This window comes from Oncorhynchus gorbuscha, linkage group LG01 (genome assembly GCF_021184085.1).
Source record: "Oncorhynchus gorbuscha isolate QuinsamMale2020 ecotype Even-year linkage group LG01, OgorEven_v1.0, whole genome shotgun sequence".
In the NCBI taxonomy this organism is placed as follows: Eukaryota; Metazoa; Chordata; class Actinopteri; order Salmoniformes; family Salmonidae; genus Oncorhynchus; species Oncorhynchus gorbuscha.
This window is the reverse complement of record NC_060173.1, coordinates 51553532-51577696: the sequence shown is the minus strand read 5'-3', so window position 1 is coordinate 51577696 and position 24165 is coordinate 51553532. Positions and strand designations below refer to the sequence as shown.

The 24165-nt window shown below is 43.3% G+C and overlaps 1 protein-coding gene across 5 annotated transcripts in view; it reads left to right on the top strand.

Moving 5' to 3' along the window:
* Nucleotides 1–24165, top strand: part of LOC124039505 (transcription factor SOX-6-like) — a 171881-nt gene that overhangs the window by 29350 nt on the left and 118366 nt on the right. For all 5 annotated transcript variants that reach the window (XM_046355550.1, XM_046355581.1, XM_046355570.1 and 2 more), the window contains exon 2: nt 14184–14255. The gene's annotated coding sequence lies outside the window, so the exon portion shown is untranslated. The remainder of the gene's footprint in view (nt 1–14183; nt 14256–24165) is intronic.

Here is a 24165-nt window from a genome sequence, read left to right as displayed (position 1 = left end):
TGCGCTCAGATGGCGACAGGCGATGAGAAAAATAAGCGCAAGGATGAACCTTATCGTCAGACTGGAAGCGCTGGGATAGAATGGCTCCCACGCCTACCTCTGAAGCGTCAACCTCGACAATGAATTGTCTAGTGACGTCAGGAGTAACGAGGATAGGAGCGGACGTAAAACGTTCTTTTAGAAGATCAAAAGCTCCCTGGGCGGAACCGGACCACTTAAAACACGTCTTGACAGAAGTAAGAGCTGTGAGAGGGGCAGCAACTTGACCGAAATTACGAATGAAACGCCGATAGAAATTAGCGAAACCTAAAAGCGCTGCAACTCGACACGTGACCTTGGAACGGGCCAATCACTGACAGCTTGGACCTTAGCGGAATCCATCTGAATGCCTTCAGCGGAAATAACGGAACCGAGAAAAGTAACGGAGGAGACATGAAAAGAGCACTTCTCAGCCTTTACGTAGAGACAATTCTCTAAAAGGCGCTGTAGAACACGTCGAACGTGCTGAACATGAATCTCGAGTGACGGAGAAAAAATCAGGATATCGTCAAGATAGACAAAAACAAAAATGTTCAGCATGTCTCTCAGAACATCATTAACTAATGCCTGAAAAACAGCTGGCGCATTGGCGAGACCGAACGGCAGAACCCGGTACTCAAAATGCCCTAACGGAGTGTTAAACGCCGTTTTCCACTCGTCCCCCTCTCTGATGCGCACGAGATGGTAAGCGTTACGAAGGTCCAACTTAGTAAAGCACCTGGCTCCCTGCAGAATCTCGAAGGCTGATGACATAAGGGGAAGCGGATAACGATTCTTAACCGTTATGTCATTCAGCCCTCGATAATCCACGCAGGGCGCAGAGTACCGTCCTTCTTCTTAACAAAAAGAACCCCGCCCCGGCCGGAGAAGAAGAAGGCACTATGGTACCGGCGTCAAGAGACACAGACAAATAATCCTCGAGAGCCTTACGTTCGGGAGCCGACAGAGAGTATAGTCTACCTCGAGGAGGAGTGGTCCCCGGAAGGAGATCAATACTACAATCATACGACCGGTGAGGAGGAAGGGAGTTGGCTCGGGACCGACTGAAGACCGTGCGCAGATCATGATATTCCTCCGGCACTCCTGTCAAATCGCCAGGTTCCTCCTGAGAAGTAGGGACAGAAGAAACGGGAGGGATGGCAGACATTAAACACTTCACATGACAAGAAACGTTCCAGGATAGGATAGAATTACTAGACCAATTAATAGAAGGATTATGACATACTAGCCAGGGATGACCCAAAACAACAGGTGTAAACGGTGAACGGAAAATCAAAAAAGAAATAGTCTCACTGTGGTTACCAGATACTGTGAGGGTTAAAGGTAGTGTCTCAAATCTGATACTGGGAAGATGACTACCATCTAAGGCGAACATGGGCGTAGGCTTATCTAACTCTCTGAAAGGAATGTCATGTTTCCGAACCCATGCTTCGTCCATGAAACAACCCTCAGCCCCAGAGTCTATCAAGGCACTACATGTAGCACCCGAACCGGTCCAGCGTAGGTGGACCGACAAAGTAGTACAGGACCTTGATGGAGAGACTTGAGTAGTTGCGCTCACCTGTAGCCCTCCGCTTACAGATGAGCTCTGGCTTTTACTGGACATGAATTAACAAAATGTCCAGCAACTCCGCAATAGAGGCACAGGCGGTTGGTGATCCTCCGTTCCCTCTCCTTATTCGAGATGCGAATCCCTCCCAGCTGCATGGGCTCAGTCTCAAAGCCAGAGGAGGGAGATGGTTGCGATGCGGAGCAGGGAAACACCGTTGATGCGAGCTCTCTTCCACGAGCCCGGTGACGAAGATCTACCCGTCGTTCTATGCGGATGGCGAGAGCAATCAAAGAGTCCACATCTGAAGGAACCTCCCGGGAGAGAATCTCATCCTTAACCACTGCGTGGAGTCCCTCCAGAAAACGAGCGAGCAGCGCCGGCTCGTTCCACTCACTAGAGGCAGCAAGAGTGCGAAACTCAATGGAATAATCCGTTATGGACCGTTCACCTTGGCATAAGGAAGCCAGGGCCCTAGAAGCCTCCCCACCAAAAACTGAACGGTCAAAAACCCGAATCATCTCCTCTTTAAAGTTCTGGAATTTGTTAGAGCAATCAGCCCTTGCCTCCCAGATAGCTGTGCCCCATTCTCGAGCCCAGCCAGTAAGGAGTGAAATGACGTAAGCAACCCGAGCTCTCTCTCTAGAGTATGTGTTGGGTTGGAGAGAGAACACAATCTCACACTGCGTGAGAAAGGAGCGGCACTCAGTGGGCTGCCCGGAGTAGCAAGGTGGGTTATTAACCCTAGGTTCTGGAGGCTCGGCAGGCCAGGAAGTAACAGGTGGCACGAGACGTAGACTCTGGAACTGTCCAGAGAGGTCGGAAACCTGAGCGGCCAGGTTCTCCACGGCATGGCGAGCAGCAGACAATTCCTGCTCGTGTCTGCCGAGCATGGCTCCTTGGATCTCGACGGCAGTGTAACGAGCGTCTGAAGTCGCTGGGTCCATTCCTTGGTCGGTTCCTTCTGTCATGCAGGTGAAAGAGGACCCAAAAGCGACTTAACAGAAACAGAGTTTATTAAAGTCCAAACAGGGAATAACAGAAATCCTCTAGACTTGTAGAGGGGAAATAACTGGAGAAGCGGCCACAGACTGCAGGTCGCTCCGGGTAGGCGCAGGCCGTAGTCGACAGAGACACCTGCTCACACGCAGCATCTGATGAAGGCAAAAAAACACGACAGGACAGGGCGATACACAATCACAGCAAAAACACGACAGGACAGGGCGAAACGCAATCACAGCATGGTGAATACAATACAAGGAACCGACGGGACAGGAACGGATCACAAAGGAATAAATAGGGACTCTAATCAGGGGAAAGGATCGGGAACAGGTGTGGGAAGACTAAATGATGATTAGGGGAATAGGAACAGCTGGGAGCAGGAACGGAACGATAGAGAGAAGAGAGAGCGAGAGAGTGAGAGAGGGAGGGGGGAGAGAGAGGGATAGAAGGAGGGAAAGAACCAAATAAGACCAGCAGAGGGAAACGAATAGCATGGGGAGCACAGGGACAAGACATGATAATAAATGACAAACATGACAGAAACTATATTGGAGGCATGACTTAGTGGGGGGGGGTGGCTTTCAGATAATTATTGTTTGCCACCTGTGAGTGTAAGTGTTGTACCAGTGTAAGTGGTCTATGGTAGAGCATTAAATTTAACTTGTAAAAAAAACAATCAATCTTAACATAATCACTAGTTAACTACACATGGTTGATGATATTACTAATTTAACTAGCTTGTCCTGTGTTGCATATAATCAATGCCGTGCCTGAAATTGTGTCACTTCTCTGGCGTTCAGTGTAAGCAGAGTCAGGGTATATGCAGCAGTTTGGGTCGCCTGGCTCGTTGCGAACTGTGTGAAGACCATTTCTTCCTAACAAAGACCGTAATTAATTTGCCAGAATTTTACATAATTATGACATAACATTGAAGGTTGTGCAATGTAACAGCAATATTTAGACTTAGGGATGCCATCCGTTAGATAAAATATGTAACGGTTCCGTATTTCACTGAAAGAATGATCGTTTTGTTTTCAAAATGACAGTTTCCGGATTTGACAATATTAATGACCTATAAGGCTCGTATTTCTGTGGGTTTATTATATTATAATTAAGTCTAGGATTTGATATTTGATAGAGCAGTCTGATTGAGCGGTGGTAGGCAGCAGCAGGCTTGTAAGCATTCATTCAAACTGCACTTTCCTCCGTTTGCCAGCAGCTTTTCACAATGCTTGTAGTTCATCGCTGTTTATCAACTCCCGAGATTAGGTTGGCAATACTATAGTACCTATAAGAACATCCAATAGTCAAAGGTCTATGAAATACAAATGGTATAGAGAGAAATAGTCCTATAATAACTACAACCTAAAATGGCTTAACTGGGAATTTTTAAGACTCATGTTGAAAGGAACCACCAGCTTTCATGTTCTGAGCAAGTAACTTAAACGTTAGCTTTTTTTACAAGCTACATATTGCACTTTTACTTTCTTCTCCAACACAGTGTTTTTGGATTATTTAAACCAAATTGAACATGTTTCATTATTTACAGTTGAAGTCAGGAGTTTACACACACCGCAGCCAAATACATTTAAACTCAGTTTCACAATTCCTGACATTTAATCCTAGTAAAAAGTCCCTGTTTTAGGTCAGTTTGGACACCACTTTATTTTAAGAATGTGCAATGTCAGAATGACAGTAGAGAGAATGATTTATTTTAGCTTTTATTTCTTTCATCACATTCCCAGTGGGTCAGAAGTTAACATACACTCAATTAGTATTTGGTAGCATTGCCTTTAAACTGTTTAACTTGGGTCAATTGTTTTGGGTAGCCTTCCACAAGCTTCCCACAATAAGTTGGGTGAATATTGGCCCATTCCTCCTGACAGAGCTGGTGTAACTGAGTCAGGTTTATAGGCCTCCTTGCTCGCACATGCTTTTTCAGTTCTGCCCACCAATTTTCTATAGGATTGAGGTCAGGGCTTTGTGATGACCACTCCAATACCTTGACTTTGTTGTCCTTAAGCCATTTTGCAACAACTTTGGAATTATGCTTGGGGTCATTGTCCATTTGGAAGACCCATTTGCGACCAAGCTTTAACTTCCTGACTGATGTCTTCAGATGTTGCTTCAATATATCCACAATTTCCCTGCCTCATGATGAGATCTATTTTGTGAGGTGCACCAGCCCTTCCTGCAGCAAAATCAAATCAAATCAAATTGATTTATATAGCCCTTCGTACATCAGCTGATATCTCAAGGTGCTGTACAGAAACCCAGCCTAAAACCCCAAACAGCAAGCAATGCAGGTGTAGAAGCACAGTGGCTAGGAAAAACGGCCAAAACCTAGGAAGAAACCTAGAGAGGAGCCAGGCTATGTAGGGTGGCCATTCCTCTTCTGGCTGTGCCGCTTGGAGATTATAACAGAACATGGCTAAGATGTTCAAATGTTCATAAATGACCAGCATGGTCAAATAATAATAATCACAGGCAGAACAGTTGAAACTGGAGCAGCAGCACGGCCAGGTGGACTGGGGACAGTAAGGAGTCATCATGTCAGGTAGTCCTGAAGCATGGTCCTAGGGCTCAGGTCCTCCGAGAGAGAGAAAGAAAGCGAGAAAGAGAATTAGAGAGAGCATACTTAAATTCACACAGGACACCGGATAGGACAGGAGAAGTACTCCAGATATAACAAACTGACCCTAGCTCCCCGACACATAAACTACTGCAGCATAAATACTGGAGGCAGAGACGAGAGGGGTCAGGAGACACTGTGGCCCCATCCGATGACACCCCCAGACAGGGCCAAACAGGAAGGATATATCCTCACCCACTTTGCCAAAGCATAGCCCCCACACCACTAGAGATATCTTCAACCACCAACTTACCATCCCGAGACAAGGCCGAGTATAGCCCACAAAGATCTCCACCAAAGCACCCCCACAACATGATGCTGCCACCCCCGTGCTCCACGGTTGGGATGGTGTTTTTTGGCTTGCAAGCCTCCCCCTTTTCCTCCAAACAGAACGCTGGTCATTATGGCCAAACGGTTATATATTTGTTTCATCAGACCACAGAACATTTCTCCAAAAAGTACGATATTTTTTCCCCATGTGTAGTTGCAAACCATAGTCTGGCTTTTTTTATGGTGGTTTTGGAGCAGTGGCTTCTTCTTTGCTGAGTAGCCTTTCATGTTATGTGGACATAGGATTTGTTTTACTGTGGATATAGATACTTTTGTACCTGTTTCCTCCAGCATCTTCACAAGGTCTTTTGCTGCTGTTCTGGGATTGATTTGTTCTTTTCGCACCAAAGTACATTCATCTCTAGAAGACTTTTTGTTTTGAACGTTTATTCTGGATTAAATCTCTGTTTTCGCCATCTGTTATGCAGGTGAATGAGGACCCAAAAGCCGTCGACTTGGCGAAAACAGAGTCTTTAATCCAGTAAAGTAAATCTACAATCATAAAGCATAATTCCACTCGTAATGACGAGAACAGACTGGAGACTCGATCATGAACTGCAGGTTGCCTCGGGAAGGCACTAACAATTATCAGAACGTAGCAGACTCAGACACCTGCTCACCACGCAGCATCTGAGGGAAACACGACACGACAGGGCGATACACAGACACAGCACGGTGAACAATAGACAAGGATCCGACAGGGCAGAAACGGAAAACAAGGGGAGAAATAGGGACTCTAATCAGGGAAAAAGATAGGGAACAGGTGTGGGAAGACTAAATGATTGATTAGGGGAATAGGAACAGCTGGGAGCAGGAACGGAACGATAGAGAGAAGAGAGAGAGGAAGGGAGAGAGAAAAAGGGGAACGAACCTAAAAAGACCAGCAGGGGGAAAACGAACAGAGGGAAAAGCAAAATGACAAGACAATAAGACAAAACATGACAGCATCTCCTTCCTAAGCAGGTATGACGGCTGTGTGGTCCCATGGTGTTTATACATGCGTACTATTGTTTGTACAGATGAACGTGGTACCTTGGAAATTGCTCCCAAGGATGAACCAGACTTTTAGTTTAACTTTTTTTCTGAGGTCTTGGCTGATTCCTTTTGATTTTCCCATGATGTCAAGCAAAAACTGGTTCTGCACTGAGTTTGAAGGTAGTCCTTGAAATACATCCACAGGTACACCTCCAACTGACTCGAATGATGTCAATTAGCCTATTAAAAGCTTCTAAAGCCATGATGACATTTTCTGGAATTTTAGTGAACTTAGTCAACTTAGTGTATGTAAACCTCTGACCCACTGGATTTGTGATACAGTGAAATAAACTGTCTGTGAACAATTGTTGGAAAAATGACCGAAACTATAGTTTTGTGGAGTGGTTGAAAAACAAGTTTTAGTGACTCCAACCTAAGTGTATGTAAACTTCCAACTTCAACTGTATTTGAGTACTAAATAGATTTTATTTATGTATAATATTAAGTTAAAATAAAAGTCTTCATTGTTCATTCAGTATAGTTGTAATTGTCATTACTACAAATATGTATCAGTATCTGCGTTTTTTGGTCCTCCAATAATAGGTATCAATATCGGCGTTGAAAAATCATAGTCGGTCGACCGCTAAACTGGGGTGCAAGTTCAAAGGAGGACCTTACAGGGTGCTGCCCCTGTGGCAAGTGGCTGTACCCCTTTAGGAACAAATCGTAACGTTTCTTTCTGAGAGTGTAGCACCGTCAGTGAGCGCTCAGTGGATCCACTGACCTAAGCTCGTCATTTCCGGATCAATTGACCTCCATTGTAGTTTAATTGACCGTTGCTGTAAAACAGTATCTGAGTAGTGCTGTGCTTCGTACTGCATTGACATCGCAACACCGAAGCTCAGGGGCTACACGTGTTATTGAGATGCTCTCTGTCTCACAGTGTCTCTTTGTCTACTATTGAATGTCCCAGTGTTTTTTTTTCTGAGCAGAATTGACAACTGGGATGAGACAACACATGGATGTTTTGGTGTGCCGGCAATGTACTGTATTTATGTGTTTGTCCAACTGCATGCCTTGCACTATGTGTGTATTTCTCCACATAGTTACCCTGGTTGTACCACTGTACCGTCTTTCGTTGGTCAATGTCTCTCTCTTGACTCACAAAAGGTATTATCTCACAAACTACCTGACATTTTGCCAAACAGGTTGCTAGCTACCCTATAATTGAACCCTTTTCAGATCCTCACGCAAACAGGTATTTCTATAGCTGCCTGAATGTTCGCCGAGCATGGACAGTAATATTTGACAGCTGATAGAACACTTGCCAAACAGGTAGCAGCCTTTTCCCAGTTCTTAGGGAGGGCCTGGCACGTGTATGTGTGGAGGGGAGAGACTTGTGTGCATGTCTGTGTGCATGTGCATGTGATGTGTGTGTGTGTGTGTATTATGTGCACAGGAGAGAGTGTGTATGTTTGTATGGAACCTCACTTTTTGCCCAATGCTCCCACCAGCTGTACCGGAGTTGGACTGGATGGGGCCCAGTAACTCAATGACCTAGTGGATATTCTCTGAGGGGAAAGCCTGTCTTTAGTTATTCTGCTACCCCTGTGTCAGACCTCTGTGTTTTCCTGAGCAAATGTATAGACCTCGATTAGTTAGGTTATCGTGGCAGGGTTGTGAGCCTCTCACCCTCGCCTCTATGCACGGACAGAGCACTGACCTGCACAGCGAGATTTATTTAAACACACATGTACATGAACGCACATGAAAACACATGCGTGCCTGCACGCACACACGCAAATGTCTTCGAGGCTGAACGCGTCTTTTGAGCATATACTGTGAAATGAAGGTATTTATGTTAAGGAGTGTGTGCGTGTGAAGTGTGTGCGGGCTAGTGCACGTACGTACGTGTGTGTGTGTGTGCTCTAATGTGCACACGCATGTGTGTTAAGTGTGTTCCGTGGCTTGTTCTTGTCCTCTCCTGGGTAGCCAGCTGTCTTTCTGATTACCCAGCATCCTCAAGGTGTTGAGGCCACCAGCTGCAGATGGGAGAGTGGCGAGGGTGTGTGGACCGGCGGAGAAAAAGAGATGGAGAGAATGGAGGAGAGGAGAGCTAGAATAACTGGTTCTGCAGATATCTGGAACGTGTTCAGACGAGCTAACGAGAGAATGGAGGAGAGGAGAGCTAGAATAACTGGTTCTGCAGATATCTGGAACGTGTTCAGACGAGCTAAGGAGAGAATGGAGGAGAGGAGAGCTAGAATAACTGGTTCTGCAGATATCTGGAACGTGTTCAGACGAGCTAAGGAGAGAATGGAGGAGAGGAGAGCTAGAATAACTGGTTCTGCAGATATCTGGAACGTGTTCAGACGAGCTAAGGAGAGAATGGAGGAGAGGAGAGCTAGAATAACTGGTTCTGCAGATATCTGGAACGTGTTCAGACGAGCTAACGAGAGAATGGAGGAGAGGAGAGCTAGAATAACTGGTTCTGCAGATATCTGGAACGTGTTCAGACGAGCTAAGGAAAGAATGTGAACGGATCTTGAGACCTAGTGTAATGGTTGTTTTTAAAGGTGGGTTTGACTGTGTGGTATTATGGAATATCTTATGGGGTGGCAGTGGTTGTTCTGCAACTGACTGTGTAACAGTCAGAAACAGGCTCTGGGGTGAAGTTTCGCATAGGTACAGATCTAGGATCAGCTTCCTAGATCTGGGTTGTTTGGTTGACCCAGCTGCTGGGTTGCAGGCGTTGGGTCACTTAGTTGGGTTGTTTTCTTTATTGGTGCTACGTGTAGGTTATTGAGACATGACTCTGTGTGTTATATCAGAAGACTGGAGGTGTAGTTTAGTAGGGGTGTGGCTTTCAGATGGTTCTTTTTAGCCACCCGTGAGAGTAAATGTCCTCCCTGTTCATCTTGTTATGCTGGTGAATGAGGACCCAAAAGCGACTTAACAGAAACAGAGTCTTTATTCCAGTCTTAAACAAAAACGATAATCCTGGATATTATCTTAGGTAAATACAAAACAGGAAAACTGAAATCCACTCGTCAGTGGAGAGGAACGACTGGAGACGCGACCACAGACTGCAGGTCGCTTCGGGAAGGCAACGGCCGTAGCTGACATAGACACCTGCTCACACGCAGCATCTGAAGAAGGCAAAAACACGACAGGGCGGAACAAGGACACAGAACAGCGAACATCAAACAAGGATCCGACAAGGACAGAAGCGGAAAACAGAGGGAGAAATAGGGACTCTAATCAGAGGGCAAAATAGGGGACAGGTGTGAAAGAGTAAATGAGGTAGTTAGGAGAATGAGGAACAGCTGGGAGCATGAACGGAACGATAGAGAGAGAGAGCGAGAGAGGGAGAGAGGGAGGGGGAGAGAGAGGGATAGAAAGAGGGAAAGAACCTAATAAGACCAGCAGAGGGAAACGAATAGAAGGGAAGCACAGAGACAAGACATGATAATCAATGACAAAACATGACACATCTGTTCTGTTGTACTGTTATCAGATGTTAAGGTAGAACATTGACTTATTTGTTGCTTCAATGAGACTTACAAAAGTGTATGAGTTTTCTGAAAGCCTATGTAAATCCCATTGTTGGGATACAATAAGGTGGAATACTTAAGTGATAATGCCCTCGAAGTCGGTGTTTGGAGGATATATTGGCACCGGTGTTGTTAGGCCCGAGACTAATTTGAGGGCTCGCTTCAAGGGCATGATCACAGTTATTGTTATTTTTCCTTTTTTTTACCCCCCTTTTCATATCCAATTTGCAATTAAGTCTCATCGCTGCAACTCCCAAACGGGCATGGGAGAGGTGAAGGTCGAGTCATGCGTCCCCCGAAACATGACCCCCCAAACCGTGCTTCTTAACACCCACCCGCTTAACCCAGAAGCCAGCCGTATCAATGTGTCGGAGGAAACAGCTTTCAACTGACGACCAGGTCAGCCTGCAGGCACACGGCCCACCACAAGGAGTCGCTAGAGCACGATGAGCCAAGTAAAAAATGCCAGCTGATTCATGATATCAACAAGTTGAGAAACGCTGCCTGCCTGTCTGTCTCGTCCCGACTCCCGACACATTCATTACTATCGGATGACTGGAGATTGAATTTGAATATTAAAACAATGTTGCAAATGTCGGTGAGACAGACTTCAAGGTTTATACAAATCTCCGCTGTTAAAAACTGAATGTTAGTGTCAAAGAAATGTGAGATAATGTCTAGATGCTTTTTATAGTAGAGAACAAGTTTATAATTTGCTTGGCTGGGCTGGTGAGACAGTAGATTACGCAGTTAGATGTAACAGAGTAAATCAACATTTCAACATCATAGATTTAGCCGTGGAATAGACACCGGCGGGAATGTGGTTTTAACCAATCAGCAATCAACCCACCCATTTGTATAACTTGTTGTAATATGTAATAAATAATTGTAATATTATAGAAGAATGTGTGAAATGCATTTAAAAAATATATATATATTTTTTTAGGAATGGAGGTATGAATCTTACGGGTGGCCAATAAGATTTAGCTGAAAGCCACACCCGTAATAAACCACGCCTCCTGGAAATACTTGAAGGATTATATTCAAAAAGACCATTGAGAGTGAAAAAAAAATCAAACTATTGTTAAATTATCCCATGTTTGGGATCCTTAACAACCCAACTTGTTGGGTTATTCACACAACCCAACTGGCTGCATCAAAATGAACCCTGTGTGTGTTCTGTCCAATATAAACCCTGTGCTGGCTTACCAAATAACCCCCCCAAATTATGATTTTTTTGAGTAGGGGCATCTTTATCCTATTCCATAGAACAGGGATATAAGTAGATGATTCCAGCTCAGTGGTGGTGTTTTCTGCTGAGTAATTGTTTAGTCGTGTAAGGGTTCTGGTTGTTTTTGTTGGAAATGCTCTTAATTGTACCCTCAAAGAAAATAATATGGTTCTACTAGAGAATAATTGTCTTGATTAAGCCATGAATAAAAGATCTTATGTGCCCCGTATTAGCTTTTTTCTTCTTCATTGTTCTCAATTAGCTTCAAATTGTAGAATCAAAGGCATGTTTGTTTCGACCGTTTTGACTCTCTCTCTCTCTCTCTCTCTCTCTCTCTCTCTCTCTCTCTCTCTCTCTCTCTCTCTCTCTCTCTCTCTCTCTCTCTCTGTCTCTGTCTCTGTCTCTGTCTCTGTCTCTCTCTCTCTCTCTCTCTCTCTCTCTCTCTCTCTCTCTCTCTGTCTCTGTCTCTGTCTCTGTCTCTGTCTCTGTCTCTGTCTCTGTCTCTCTCTCTCTCTCTCTCTCTCTCTCTCTCTCTCTCTCTCTCTCTCTCTCTCTCTCTCTCTCTCTCTCTCTCTCTCTCTCTCTCTCTCTCTCTCTCTCTCTCTCAATTCTGTCCTGACTTCATCCTGCCAAATTATTAGGTTCACATCTTCTTTATGTACAGTGCATTCGGAAAGTATTCAGATCCCTTGACTTTTTCCACATTTTGTTAACAACCTTATTCTCAAATGGTTTAAATAAATGTTTTTCCTCATCAATCTACACACAATACCCCATAATGACAAAGAGAAAACAGGTTTTTAGAAATGTTTGCAAATGTTTGTTTTTTTAAGTATTCAAATCTTTCGATATGAGACTCGAAATTGAGCTCATGTGCATCCTGTTTCCATTGATCATCCTTTGTAGTAGAAACATCTCAATTCAATTGATTGGACATGATTTGGAAAGGCACACACCTGTTTATATAAGGTCCCACAGTTGACAATGCATGTCAGAGCAAAAACCAAGGACAATGCCCCCATTCACAGGGCACGATGTAAACCATATGCCATGGCTGTCTCAGTGACCAGATCTCAACACTAATGGGAGATTCTGGAGCTGTGCCTGAGACAGCGTTTCCTACCAGCAAATGATTACATTTTTCGTGGAAGAATGGTAATTCCAATAGAGTTCCAGCCACTTGTAGAATCTATGCCAAGGCACATTGAAGCTGTTCTGGCTCGTTGTGGCCCTAATAAGACACTTTATATTGGTGTTTCCTTTATTTTGTCAGTTACTACTGTACCTGTAGTTTGGTCTCAACAGACATTGCTCTAAGGTGAGAACATACAACATATCAGGTTAAAGGCCCAGTTCAGTCAAAAAAAATAATTTGACAAATTTCCACAATATGAGTTGGAATAATACTGTGTGAAAATGATCAATTGTGAAAATTACAATAATGCCCTTTTAGTGTAAGAGCTGTTTGAAAAGACCAGCATGTTTTGTTGGGATGGAGTTTTGACTTCACCAAGCGGTAAATTATTTAATAGACCAATAAGAAAGAGTTCCAAACCTCTCGGCCAATAACAGCAAATGTTCAGTTTTCCCCTGCCCACTCAGACCACTCCCAGACAGTCCTAAGACAATTCTTGCTTAAGAAATTGCTCATTGCTAAGAAACTATTTGTTTCTTTTTCACAATTTTAATTAAAAACAATCAAAGTAAGGTACTTAATTGTTACCCAGAAATGAGTTGTTATCGAAATGTAAAAAAAAATTGCAATGGAAAGCAGAAAGCCCCGTTCTCTCCTATTAGGTGTCCATTCCTGTTACCGTCATCTCACCCCTACTGGGCCTTGAAGTTTTCCGGCAGCAGCTCCTGCTTTATTGTATTTATTTGCTGCCGTCGTGCCACAGACCCAGGTAGTTAGGGATGCTTGTGGATCAATTAAGGTTGACTCACGGTAACTGACAGTCACAGGCAGGAGAATAGGCTCTTTAGACGCTAAGTAGCTTGTGAGCAATCACCCCCCCCCCTGCGTCCCAAATGGCACCCTATTCCCTACGCAGAGCACTACTTTTTCCAGGGCCCATAGGTTTCCTGTCAAAACTAGCTCACCGCATAGGGGATAGGGTGCCACCGCCTTCTTCTCCCTCCCAAGTTTTACGAGGACAACATGTCCTACCTCAGCAGCGTCCACAATAATCAGGATAGCGACAAGGCTTCCGACTTCAAAGCTGCGTTCAATAATCGTGATGCTGTGTTTACGGGTTTGTGTGCCTGCGTACAATGTGCGCTAACGTTCATGTGGTGCCGTGTGTTGCGTCATAACTTTACACGGCCTCTCTCACATATAGGCACTCTGTTGGATAGGCAGCGGGTGTGAAAAGCACATTGCATGCCTATATGCAAGGGAGGGGGGGGGCAGAAATGCACAGCACTACGCTAGAGATGGAGGCGGTAAGATAACCAACCGGAATAAGCGTCATTTATTAAAGATGCCCTGACCTCTTTGTTTTTTAGGGGCAACACACTGAGCGAATCGTAATCATTCACACAGAACCTAATGAGATATTTCTCATTGCAATCAAAACAACAGCAGTTTAAGTGGCAATTACGCCTGGACTAGAGGTCAGCGCTGTAGCCTGCAGCACATCTACCAGTGTCAGCATGGGTTCGAACCCGCTGCCTTCGCCACACACTCTTCTCCTATCTCTTCTCTGTCCAATAAAAACGTTTGTGGGAATTCACACTCCATGAAAAACTGAATGGCATTTATGTGTGTAAGATATGACCTTGTAATCATTACGCTGTCCATATGCGTTTACATTGACCCCCCCCTTTAATCGCAATGTAATGATGACCTCTTGTTTTTTCTCTTTTTTTCAGGTGACGTTCATGAATCCAAAAACTGACCCATAAGTGAGCTGAGGGTGTTGGGGTTGAAGTCTCTCTACTGCGGTAAGTGTTGAAGGCTATTCTAACTTCTACTGTGGAAGACATCATTTTTAAGAGAGAGTTCCCTTTTTTGAAGTTAAGCTTATTCTGGACGTTGCTAAATAATCTGCTAATTCATTTTTTTAACGGTTTGGAGGAAATCGACAAGGCCAAAGGGAAGTAGAAAATAAGTAGAACATTTAAAAAAGTGAACTTTCACTTTTAAATCTTGGAATTCTTAGTGCATATGTTGTGCTATAAAGAAATGTGGCGGTCTTGTAGAACTGGTAATGTCGGTGGCGCGCACACCTTTTCAGGTCTGCGCTTTAGGTGAACAAACTGCACCTAAAATCAAAAGAAGGGGACCATCGTGCTCTCTCAGAAGTGTGGTTGGTGTATAAAACCTGTAAACTCAGATAAGCAAAAAGGTGTGATTGGTCCGCACTCAAAAAGGTGTGATGGGTCCGCACTCCGCACTCAAAAAGGTGTGATGGGTCCGCACTCCGCACTCAAAAAGGTGTGATGGGTCCGCACTCAAAAAGGTGTGATGGGTCCGCACTCCGCACTCAAAAAGGTGTGATGGGTCCGCACTCAAAAAGGTGTGATGGGTCCGCACTCCGCACTCAAAAAGGTGTGATGGGTCCGCACTCCGCACTCAAAAAGGTGTGATGGGTCCGCACTCCGCACTCAAAAAGGTGTGATGGGTCCGCACTCAAAAAGGTGTGATGGGTCCGCACTCAAAAATGTGTGATGGGTCCTCACTCAGAAAGGTGTGATGGGTCCGCACTCAAAAAGGTGTGATGGGTCCGCACTCAAAAAGGTGTGATGGGTCCGCACTCAAAAAGGTGTGATGGGTCCGCACTCAAAAAGGTGTGATGGGTCCGCACTCAAAAAGATGTTGCGTAAGGCTTTGCACCCTTCAGTGTGTAAGGCATACATCTTTTTTGTTTCTTCAAAACAGCAGGGAACACAGGTGAGCAACTGATGAGAAGCAGCAGGTGCTTCTAATCAGGAATGCCACTCCTCCGCCAATTAGGGATGTAGCTTTTCTAATCTGCCTCCATACAATCGCAAAGGTAGACAGAGAAGACTTAAAGGGTATGGGAGGGGGCGTGAGGGGCAATTAGGGGTATCAGGTGTGAGCCTTTCATGAATCAATTGCCTTAGGTGTCTGTTCACTTGGATATATTGTATCAATTGATGAGTGCTTACCACACAGGACATCAGGCTAGGTCATTCATAAATATGTGGGGCTAACTCATAAATGATATTCAAAATATGGTATGGACCGTGTTCTTGTGAGGAACGAGGTGAAATCTAGTTATTTGTTTAAACTGTGTTGGGATACGGAATTAGATGTATATATCCACAGCAAATTGGCCAGTGTGACCTAGTGTTCATTTTGATGTTGGTGTTAATAACCAGGGCAGGTTGAATGCAGGTTGCGGGTGAATACAAATTCCAACTGTTGGCTGTGCCAACTCTGGCTGGATTCCAATAGGAGTTACACATACATTTCCAAGCTAACATAATGTGACCATGAGGTTTTTTTGTTTTTTTGACCCTAAATACTTGTGTTGTGTTTAATGACAGCGTATTTGCTTAGAATCTCACTTGGTGAAGGCCACAAGACAAACCAAGTCTCTGTCACCTAACAAATACAATCATGGTTGGTAACTCAGAAGAAAGGCAAAAACGAATACAGCTTCACATTAAGCAGTGTGTTAATCTAACACAGAAAAGTGTGGACCCATATGGACAGGTGTTTAAATGACACACTGTCAGTGTTTAACACTGGAGAATTGCTGTGTCACCATGGCTTCTCTTTGGAGTCATTCGTTGTTGTAATCACCTCTGCGTGGTGGAGGAACTTTCTCGATCCTGACGCAACATAATTCATTATTAGAGTGATTTTTGTTCTATGAAGTGTCTCGCAACTGGCGAGGTGATATCTTGACATCTGATAGCGGATTTATGTTCTCCAAGGCGTACTTTCAAGGCATGGGATGTTTTTTCCACTATAAATCTTATTGCAAGAAACACAGTAATACATACATAACTCCTCTGGTAATGCAAGTTCGACATTTATTTAACTGTTCCTAGTAGTCTGAGGGCATACAACGCTAGTACATATTGTTATTGTGCTTACATGAGGTTCGTGATCTACATGGGGAAACATCCTTTTATGAATGTTAGGTTTGGGTGATATACAGTTTATACCATATACCGCGGTGTGAATTTCAATACCCTCACTGGGGGTGCGTGCTGCGCCTCTGCTTGTAGTAAGTTAAGTGTAACTATAATAAATCTAAGATGTGTCAAATAAATTATATCTTTGCTAGATATCTTTGCTAGCTAAGTAGCTAGATGGCAAGATCAAACTTCTTGGTTACTGCAGAGACATTCAACCCCCCCCCTGGATAAAGAGCCCTGTTATCTAAATTGTTTTGTGCAATTGTTCAATTTGAATTCACGTATAACCATGGTCACACTCTCAACACTCAGAGGCAGTAGGGATGACCAGGGATGTTGGCCAGTGTCTTGATAAGTGTGTGAATTTTATTTTCCTGTCCTGCTAAGCATTCAAAATCTAACTAGTACTTTTGGGTGTCAGGGAATATGTATGGAGTAAAAATGCTCTCTTTTTTTGTAGTGAAGTAATAATATAAATGGTAAAGTACAGATACTCCAAAAAACGACTTAAGGAGGAGTCGAATGATAGTATATTCCAGTGCTTATTGACAATAGATGTGATGCTAGTATAGCTATTATTGAAAGTAAGTACAGTCCATTCCTAAAGTGTTCAGACCCCTCAACTTTTTCCACATTTTGTTATGTTACAGCCTTATTCTAAAATGTATTTAAAAAATGTTTCTCATCAATCTACATACAGTACCTCATAATGCCAAAGTGAAAACAGTGTTTTATACAAATGTATTCAAAATAAAAACAAATACCTTATTTACATAAGTATTCAGACCCTTTGCTATGAGACTCGAAATTGAGTTCAGGTGCGTCCTGTTTCCATTGATCATCCTTGAAATGTTTCTTCAACTTGATTGAGTCCACCTGTGGTAAATTCAATTGATTGGACATGATTTGGAAAGGCACACACCTGTCTATATAAGGTCCCACAGTTGACAGTGCATGTCAGAGCAAAAACCAAGCCATGTGGTCGAAGGAATTGTCCGTAGAGCCCCGAGACAGGATCTGGAGAAGGGTAACAAAACATTTCTGCAGCATTGAAGGTCCCCAAGAACACAGTGGCCTCCATTATTCTTAAATGGAAACCACCATGACTCTTCCTAGAGTTGGCTGCCCGGCCAAACTGAACAATGGGGGAGAAGGGCCTTGGTCAGGGAGGTGACCAATAACCCGATGGTCACTCTGACAGAGCTCCTGAGTTCCTCTGTAGAGTTGGGAGAATCTTCCAGAAGTACAACCATCTCTGCAGCACTCCACCAATCAGGTCTTTATGGTAAAGTGGCCAGAAGGAAGCCACTCCTCAGTAAAAGGCACATGACAGCCCACTTGGAGTTTGCCAAAAGGAACCTAAAGGACTCTCAGCCATGAGAAACAAGATTCTCTGGTCTGATGAAACCAAGATTGATCTATTTGGCCTGAATGCCAAGCGTCACGTCTGGAGGAAACCTGCCACCATCTCTACGGTGACGCATAGTGGTGGCAGCATCATGCTGTGGGGATGTTTTTCAGCGACAGGACAACGACCCTAAGCACACAGCCAAGACAATGCAGGAGTGGCTTCGGGACAACTGTCTGAATGTTCTTGAGTGGCCCAGCCAGAGCCCGGACTTGATTCCAATTGAACATCTCTGGAGAGACCTGAAAATAGCTGTGCAGCAATGCTCCCCATAATAAATTTTTTAAAAAATCAGTTTTAGAATAAGGCTGTAACGTAACAAAATGTGGAAGAAGTCAAGGGGTCCTTCTGTTTTGGTTAGTGTTTATTAAGTAAATAATAAAGGAGAGAATTTGATTATTTATCATATACTTCCTCTATGATTGGCTAGTCACTCTTGATGTTTCATTGCTATACACAAATATTCCTCATGATGGAGGTATAGAGGCTCTCATATTCTTCCTCTCCAACCGGGAAAGCGATGTGCCTGTAAATTATATAATTGAGCTTACGCAACTAGTTCTTACTAAAAACTATTTTAGTAATATTACCACCTACAGACCTTTGGAACAGCGATGGGAACCCCATTAGCTCTAACTACACACATTTCCTCATGGGGAAATTCTATTTGGATTTAGTTTATGAAAATAATCCTTACAAAGATTATGTGAAATATTCAACCCGCTACATAGACAATTGAATAATGATCTGGAGGGGTTCTGAAATGTAAAAAATAAATGTTAACTACATTACAATCAAATAAAATACTATACTAACAGCTGATGGATACAAGGCAGCCAACTTCATCGACTGCGTCGCATCTGACACAGAGGAAGAATATGATAGACAATCAAATTCTCTCATTGAGCGTTTCCACTCGAGACGATACCCCGGTATCTGGCTTGATAAAGATGATTTTTTTACAAATTAAAAGCTTGAACAGAAGCCATCGATTACTCCACGAAGCCTAACAAAAACGATATATACTTACTTTCAATGATAGCTATAATATCATCAAGTCTACTGTGAAAAAGCGCTGGCATATACTATCATCAGACTGGTCTTGAAATGATGCCTTCCGGAATCCATCTTTATTTACCTAGAAACGATCAAGATATCTATCAAACATATTGTTCAAATCAGATGTGGTTGTAACTTGTATGCAGGTAAACCAAAGAAGCAACATCCCTGATTGGCAGATGAGTGACAACCCTGATTAGAAGCACCTGCTGCTAATCGGTTGCTCACCTGTGTTCCCTACCAATGCTGTTTTCAATGAAAAAGAGTTGTACCTACACACTGAATGAGACTGCAAAGCTGAAACGTCTTCTGTGCGCTATCCCTGATGCAGTGAAAATAATAATAATATGAATAATATGAAAATGAAGTAAGCTTTATGCGACATCTTTTTGAGTGTCGGCCGGATCATGCCTTTTTTGCTTATCTGAACAAACTGTACCTGACTTTTTGGGTGTCAGTTAGTTTGCCTTCATCGTTCACATACAGGGTTCCTTTGACAGCTTCCCTCATGCGGCTGTAGACCACTACTCTGGTCAGTGTGTTTCTCTGTATTCACTCAATAGGAGCATTCAGTATGATGTAGAAAGGCCTCTTTTTAAACACACACAGGCAGGCAGCACCCCAGGAGCCTTTTAGCACTATGTTACAGTATGCCCTTTAATGGACTTCATCTCTGTTCGCAATAAAGAGTCAAATGTCGTTGTAGTTAACACTAGCCCAAATTAAGACCGGCAATACTGAAGTCATATAGATTTAAATGGTTTTGCCAGGGGGATAGGAGAAACATATGAAATGTGAAGATGGGAAAAGTTAAAGAAAAGTGCCAAATGGTTAACCGCACTTTTAAAGTAATTATAGTTGTTATAATAGTTGTCTTCATGTCAGAGGGGGAGGGAGTTTATAGTATACAGTAGGTCATCAGGTACCTGATCCCCATTGGCCCACAACTTGGGCAGGCATTACTGATTTACTGTTTGGTGATGGGCTAATACATGTCTACTTTGTTGGCTAGGGCAGGGAGCTCCATTTCAAAGGCTTTGTTGTTAACGAGGTGTGCACTTCATGTTGTACCCCTAGCCATACTACTTAACTCAATTGTTGAAATCACTTGATTAAAGTCAACTCTATTTCTTTAAATTTGGCTGAGAGGCCTTTGAGATTGTCTACACCTGGAGAAAGTCTTGAAGGGCTGTTATGAATGACAGTTAAAGGAATAGTACACTCTAAAATCAAAGTTTGTCAGATGTTTTCAATCCTCCATCGTAGTCTGATGTCAAGATGAGTTCCCATCCCAGCCCATTGGTTAATGAGATGCAGCTTCAACCAAAATGAACGGAAAACATAAGCACCGCAAATCTGAAGAAAAAAAACAGGGTGCTTATCTCTTCCATTTATTTTGGATTTTGCCACATTTGGAAATGCACAGGCCCAGGATGGTTGTCTGAAAGAACCATTAACCAATACAGACCTATCCTAGATCTCACTGTCTCCACATTTGATGTTGTTTGAAGTTTGACAGAGCCGAGGCATGGCGGAAACAAGACCACTTCAGTTTTAAATGCATAAATCGTCTCCAAATCCTAATTTTTATCAGGTTTAGCGGGAAACTTGAAATTCAATTATTCTCTTTTTAAGATGCCACTTGCCTTTCCAATTGAATTACACGGCGGAAAGAGGACAAAAATGAACGCTCATAACACAATTACAATGTATGAATCCTGTCATGACAGACATCAGTTCACGGTTTCTTCCTGACCGACCAGCTCGATTCAGTCTTATGTAGCTAAATTTGAAAGTGTGTTTTTTACAGTGGCTAAAATTAGAGACTCCGAGCTAGAAAATGGAATATCATACACTGCAGTTGAGGAACAACGAGAAAGTAATTCTGCTTTGAAAGTTGATAAACTTGTAACTCCACTTTTGAGAAAATGGCCTGTGAATGTTTTGGTGCACCTCCTGGAGAGCTCTTCTTTGTCTACACCCATTCAGCATCGTTCACACCCTCTTAAGCCGTAGCCCCACCAACCTCTTTAAGGATTCACAGTGTAGGAAACAACCAATGTTTTCAAGACTAAAAGTGGTGAAAGTAGTAGAAAAAAAGTAATTGTAAAAATAAAATGTATCTAGTCCTTGGCCTATATCCTGATCTGACTTTGGTGCAGGTCATGTTTGTGTTTCACATTACCCACTCTGGTAAGTAAACACGCACTATATCAAATAAAACCTTAAGTTACAGAAGGTGTAAACAGTACAGTGAAATGGTTACTTGCATAATGAAGTCTTTTGTTTAGACCTTTGGCTAGCTAGCTAAACAATGAACCATAATCCCCAACTCTAATGCTGCATTCAAAACAATTGGGAATTTGGGAATAAAACAAACTCTGACTGGGAAAAATGTATTTGAACTTGTATACGTGTATTCAACTTGGAATTACACGAGGCTTGTCGTCCACTAGAGCTCCTACACAGATCATACATGTAACGTTAGTGAGCCAGCCGGCTAACATTAGCTAGTTACCTAACAGTACGCTTTAACTTGAAATGAAAATGACTTTCTGACAAAATTAGAAACGTGTAATATCTGAAAATGTAGCTAGACTCTTACCCGTATACATGGTTCAATGCTTCTCCCGCTGTCATGGGTGCCATGGTTGCCCTTAGTTTGAAGATGTAATCTGGAGACAGTACTTTATACAACAGCCTTAATTCTGTGTTCTCTTTTTGGACTCTACACATTTGGCAATCATCTCTCTGCTTCCACTGGGCATTCCACTGATTTCAAAACTTGGTCAACTTCCTCCGTGATGACACCATTTCTTCCCCACCATTGTCATCAGAAGACTCTACAATGTCTGGTTCAATGAATTTTAAAAAAACTAAATCAGGGATTTCCTCATTGTCTGATTCCTTTTCAGAGTCAGAGAGAGTCAGCATGGCACGATCACTCTCCAGAAAGTAGTCCATCGCAACATGTCCATCGCAACATTTTCCCACTGAGCTTTGTCCGTAGCACTATTAACTTCAGGGCAGCAATGTCGAGAGCAGTAGCAAAATTTGTTAGGTTCTTCGTGATATCTTTAAAAAACAGCCATAGACAGGATTATCCACACATACACATGCAGTTCATGTTGTAGACAGAAGCATGCTACATGGCAGACCAATCCGAACTCATCTCTTGGCACGTCCAGCCCATCCATTATCTCTACCAGAGATACACCAACCAGAGATAAACCAACATTTTTTTTCGCATTTACAGATGGAGTACAAATTTGGGTTATGTAATCATTGAATCATAGAATGGCGCCCCCCATAGGTAATAATTTGCCATTACGCTGTCCCACGGAAGCTTTTAAATCACGATGAATAGGATAACGTGGACATCCTACTCTGAGAAGGTTGGTACATATACGGCCTCCTTTCTTGCAAAGTCAGATCATGCTCCTGTGTCCCTACTCCATGGGTCTTAGAAATGCACTGGTTACAGGTATGAAATACCCTTTAGTCCATCCTTATTAAATATAACCTTTTTTTTCCACTAATGCCATTGTCGTCATCATCGTCTTAATCGTCATCCCCATTTGTGTTATTTGTGCATTCATGGCAAATCAGAGTTAATTTAATCTTGACAGCAATTCATCTGTTTTATAGGAAGGACACAAGGAAACTCCTTACAACTGTTTGTTTGGCAATTTGTCTGTCTTGAAAGAACTGTATCCCTCCTGGGCTGCATCCCAAATTGGACCCTATTCCCTACATACTGCACTACTTTTGACCACAGCCCAATGGGCCAGGTCAAAAGTAGTGTGCCATATAGGGAATAGAGTGCCATTTAGGGTGCGGCCATAGTGTTCTTTCAAGACAGACAAATGGCCGAACAGTTGTAACTAACTATTATTGCTATCCCCATTGCTATTCCCCATTCCCTATATAGTGCACTACTTTTGACCTCACCTGAGCCCTATGGGCCATAGTCAAAAGTAGTGCATTCTATAGGGAATAGGGTACCACTTGGGACACAGCCTATATCCCTCCTGGTTTCTCAGTTGTTAATAATGACAGTCATTTCAAAGTCAGAGAGAACTGACCTGGCAAGTCAGCGCCCTTTTGGATGGATTTGTGGTAAGCTAATGAGCTAACAAGTTAATGAGGCCTCTGAGTTTGCTGGCTTGGCTTGCTCTAGGGTGAAGTTTCCCCTGGGTACAAATCTAGGATTAGCTTCCCCTCCCCCGATCTTAGCCATTAGTGGGGGGAAAACTCAAAAATGTCCCAAGATCAGCTTCTAAAGACGCCTTCACCATACTCTCCGGTGGGGCACCCTTAAAAGCGAACTATCCGAACTAACCGTACTTTGTTCTACTGAGTGCCCTCCGCATCCTTCTACTTTGTCTTTCCATTTTGTCAAAGGGAAGGGAACACTGCCGCGACTTCACTATCCAACCGAGGGGCGTCAATTGAGTTGCCGACTGAATGAAGAGAAATTTCAGAAACTCTTGGTGCACAGTAGAAGTTGATGAAAGTGCTTATTTTATTGTTCAACAGCGCATTTCGGTCATTAGCCTTCATCAGGAATTTTTAAATTGGTACTTTGTCAAACACAAACTTGGTAACAAGACTCAACAAGTCTTCCGCAATGCTGGTCAGGGTGGAAGTTCAGTTCAGTTATCATTTTGCATCGGTTTGACTTGGAGGTTATGTTATAGGCTCTTTTTAAGTAGAGGCCACACAAATAAAAACATATTTCAATTGAAATGCCTTGCAAGTCTGTGGTGATGAGGGACCCATTTAGCCGGCAGTGTGAATGAGTATCAGATGTCTGCGCTAGCTCAAGAGGGAGTGTGTGTGTGCGAGACCGTGTTACTATCCCGCCCGAGGTCCATATGGTTCAGTTTTGAATGCGCACATTGGTTGCAGATGGAGAGGCTATAGGTTGGGCCCGGGATGTGGTTCCTTAACTTAGGCTGGATCAGCAAGCGGCTCAGAGCCAGTGAGAGAATCCACCAGCCTCATCCCACAGCCTCTTCACAAAACCACCAGCTCTATCCCTCTTTCACTTATATTACCATTGAAATTAGGCCTGTTCTAAATATTATCTCCTTCTATTTTATCCCGCCGTTTATGAAGGACTGGAGAGAAGAAAGGAGCCACGCGGCTTAGTCACTTTTTCCCCCTCTCGTCCTCCAAACCACAAGCGACGGCAGCTTCCCCTAGATTAGTACTTTTGTCTGTTCAAAAACCACTGTGGCTTTAGGGCGATCCTCCTTCCATGAGGTCATG